At 39.7% G+C, this 4104-nt stretch overlaps 1 non-coding gene across 1 annotated transcript; it reads left to right on the forward strand.

Moving 5' to 3' along the window:
- Positions 1-3648: 3648 nt before the first annotated feature.
- On the forward strand, positions 3649-3755 carry LOC127077900 (small nucleolar RNA R71). The gene has a single exon (XR_007787665.1). It is a non-coding gene; the product is annotated as a small nucleolar RNA R71 (small nucleolar RNA).
- Positions 3756-4104: the final 349 nt, after the last annotated feature.

Genomic DNA, 4104 nt, shown 5'->3' on the forward strand with positions numbered 1-4104 from the left:
TCCCTCCTCACCAGGAACATTAGGAGGAAGTGGACCCAAAACAGGTGGAGCATCTAAAACATAGGTCCAATTCCTTTCATGACGCATATCAGTACGTCTATCAGGGGGTATGATATCAGCAGCTAGGTAATTAACAAAGTCTGCATACCATGGTACGTTACTTACTGCTAAAGAATTTTGGAAGTGCTCATGAGTGCCTAGGCTATCATCTTCAATGGTTTCTAGTCTAGCTATCAGTCTAACATAGGTGAAATCATCATTTATGGGTACTAAATCTGGTTTTAGATAGCCTAGAGAGGTGATCGGCTACTACATTTTAGTGCCTTTTTTTATCTCTTATATCTAAATCAAACTCTTGTAGTAACAGAATCCATCGGAGTAACCTGGGCTTGGCATCTTTTTTACTTAATAGGTAACGAATGGCAGCATGATCAGTGTAAAGATATAATTTTTGCTCCTACTAGATAAGATCTAAATTTGTCTATAGTGAAAACTACATCGAGTAATTATTTTTTAGTTGTTGCATAGTTAAGTTGGGTAGCGTCTAGGGTTCTACTGGCATAATAAATGGCATGTAATTTTTTATCTTTCTTTTGTCCTAGAACGGCTCTAACTGCGTAATCACTAGCATCGCAAATGATCTCAAAAGGTTCCGACCAATCAGGCGGTTTCATAATAGGTGCAGAGATTAATGCTTGCTTTAAAAGATTAAATGCGTCATTACATTTTTCATCAAAAATGAATTCAGCATCTTTTATTAAAAGTCCAGTTAAAGGTTTAGTTATTTTGGAGAAGTCCTTGATAAAACGCCGATAGAATCCAGCGTGTCCAAGAAAACTTCAGACTTCTCTGATAGTTTTAGGGGGTTTTAGGTTTTCTATAACTTCTATTTTAGCTTTATCTACATCTATACCTTTTTCGGAAACTATATGTCCTAAAACTATTCCTTCGGTCACCATGAAATGACACTTTTCCCAGTTTAGCACGAGGTTCACCTCCACGCATCTCTCTAGGATTTTCTCAAGGTTAGCAAGGCAATTGTGGAAATCAAATCCGCAAACCGAGAAATCATCCATAAATACTTCCATGATACCATCTAGGTAATCTGCAAAGATTGACATCATGCAGCGTTGGAAAGTGGTTGGGGCATTACAGAGGCCGAATGGCATTCGTCTGTAGGCAAAAGTTCCATAAGGGCATGTAAAGGTAGTTTTTTCTTGATCTTCGGGGTGGATAGGTATTTGGAAGAATCCAGAGTATCCATCTAGATAACAGAAGTAAGAGTGTCTGGCCAGACGCTCCAACATCTGGTCTATAAAGGGTAAGGGGAAATGATCCTTCCTGGTTACTTTATTTAATTTTCTATAATCTATACACATCCGCCATCCTCCTTCTAATCGTTTTGCTACATGTTCGCCTTTATCGTTTTGCACGACTGTGATGCCTCCCTTTTTAGGTACTACATGCACAGGGCTCACCCACTTACTATCCGAGATCTGGTAGATTATACCTGCCTCAAGTAACTTAAGAACTTCCTTTTTTACAACATCACTCATTATAGGGTTTATTCTTCTCTGATGTTCTCTAGAGGGTTTTGAATCTTCTTCGAGCGAAATCCGATGCATGCATACGAATGGGGTTATACCTTTCAGGTCAAAGATATTATATCCTAAGGCTGAGGGATATCTTCGTAAAACGTCTAAAAGTTGGTCCGTTTCCTCTTGGCTCAAGGTAGCACTGACTATAACTGGACGGTTCATCTCTTCATCGAGGAACTCATATCTCAGGTTCTTAGGCAGTTCCTTAAGTTCTAAGGTTGGTTTCTTAGGGCATGGCATAGGATCTGGGGTAAGGGATAAACATTCGTAAAGGTTATCATCTATGTAGGGTTTCTTAAAGTCATCATCTTCCATTATGAGGGTTGATGGTAACTTAATTGTTTTTATAATTTCTTCTTGTTCTAATTCTCTAACACATTCATCAATGATATCTAAGGCATAACACGTGTCTCCCATCACAGGTGCCATAAGAAATTTCGAAAGTATAAGTTCTATTTTCTCGTCACCTACCTCAAAGGTCAACTTTCCTCTCTTGACATCTATTATGGCTCCTGCAGTTGATAAGAATGGTCTACCTAGAAGGATTGGTATATCATTGTCCTCTTTGATGTCCAAGACAACAAAATCAGTAGGGATAAATAACTGACCTATCCTAACAGGGACATCTTTTAAAATGCCTATCGGATACTTAACAGATCTATCGGCCAACTGAAGTGACATCTTAGTGGGTTGTAATTCTCCTAAGTTTAACCTCTCACAAACTGCTAAAGGCATTAGGCTCACACTAGCTCCTAAGTCTAGGAAAGCTTTTTCGACGACATGACTTCCCAAAAGACAAGGAATGGAGAAATTTCCAGGATCTTTATCTTTCTTTGCTAATTTGTCTTCGGAAATAGCATTACATTCCAAAGGCTTCGGATGGTCAAGTCTACGTTTGTTGGTAAGGATGTCTTTGAGAAACTTTGCATAAGAAGGTATTTGGGTGATGGCTTCTATGAAAGGGATTTCTACGTGAAGTTTTTCTATAACTTTAATAAACTTTTTATACTGTTTATTGATCTGGGTTTGTTTGAGTCTTTGCGGATATGGTATAGGTGGTTTATATGGCGGGGGTGGTACGTAAGTTTTATCTTTAGGTTCTTCTCCTTTTTCTCGACCTTCCTGGTTTTCAGATCCCTCTGGTTCCTTTACTTCGTCCGGGGGCTTGGTATATTCCTTAGAAGTTTTGGGTTCACTCAATCTAGGGTTTGGTGGCTCATCATAAGCGTTCCCACTTCGTAGGGTAATAGCATTGGCTTGTCCTCTCGGATTTTGTTGAGGTTGTCCAGGGAACTGTCCTCCAGGTGTGGTTTAAGGGGCTTGGTTTAAAGCTACCTGAGAGATTTGGGTTTCAAGCATCTTAGTATGAGTAACTATTTGGTCAACCTTGGTTCCTAACTCAGTAATCAATTCGTTAACATGAATGTTTTGGTTCATGAACTCCTTGTTTTGTTGGGTTTGAGCATTGATAAAATTTTCCATAATTTTCTCAAGGCTCGGCTTTGGTGGCACATGTTGCATAGGTTGATTTGATCTTAGGGCTTGATAGCTAGGTCTCGGAGGTGCATTATTTTGGATTGGGTTATTATTTTTATAGGAGAAGTTCGGGTGATTCCTCCATCCAGGGTTATAGGTATTCGAGTATGGGTTCCCTTGGGTGTAGTTCACTTGCTCAGAGTGGGTTTCGTTTAATAGACTGCATTCTGCGGATTGGTGTCCTTTGGTTCCACATATCTCACAATCCGACAAAACTGCTGCTACAGTATTCGGGTTTATGCACATATGCTCGACTTTGAGGGCTAATGCGTCCATTTTAGCTTGCATCATGTCTATAGAGCTTAGTTCATGCACTCCTCCTTGGGCTTCCTTCTTCTCTACTGTCGCTCGTTCGACTCCCCATGATTGATGGTTTTGAGCCATATCTTCAATGAGGGCACTAACTTCAAGGTAAGGTTTGTTCATCAGAGCACCGCCTGCGGCAGCGTCAATGGTCATCTTAGTGTTGTAGTGAAGTTCATTATAGAAGGTTTGAATGATTAACCAATTTTCTAAGCCATGATGTGGGCATGCTCGTAACAACTCTTTATATCTCTCCCAAGCTTCGAACAACGATTCTCCTTGGTTTTGGGTAAATCTAGTTATATGGTTTCGAAGAACGGCAGTATTACTTGGGGGAAAATATCTAGCAAGGAATACTCTTCTAAGGTTATCCCAAGTCATAATGGAATTGGGTGGAAGGGAATCTAACCATGATAGGGCTTTATCTCTGAGGGAAAAAGGGAATAATCTTAAACGTATTGCCTCAGGAGAAGCTCCATTGGTTTTAAAAGTGTCTTCTAATTGAAGAAATATTTTTAAATGTTGGTTTGGGTTCTTAGTAGCGAGACCTGCGAATTGTCTCTGTTGCACTAGTTGTAACAGGGATGGTTTAAGTTCAAAATTATTAGCTGGGATGGTTGGGTTTACTATACTAGAACTAGGTTCTTCATTGGATGGTTGAGCGAAA

The sequence above is a fragment of the Lathyrus oleraceus genome, chromosome 4 (assembly GCF_024323335.1).
Source record: "Lathyrus oleraceus cultivar Zhongwan6 chromosome 4, CAAS_Psat_ZW6_1.0, whole genome shotgun sequence".
Taxonomy (NCBI): Eukaryota; Viridiplantae; Streptophyta; class Magnoliopsida; order Fabales; family Fabaceae; genus Lathyrus; species Lathyrus oleraceus.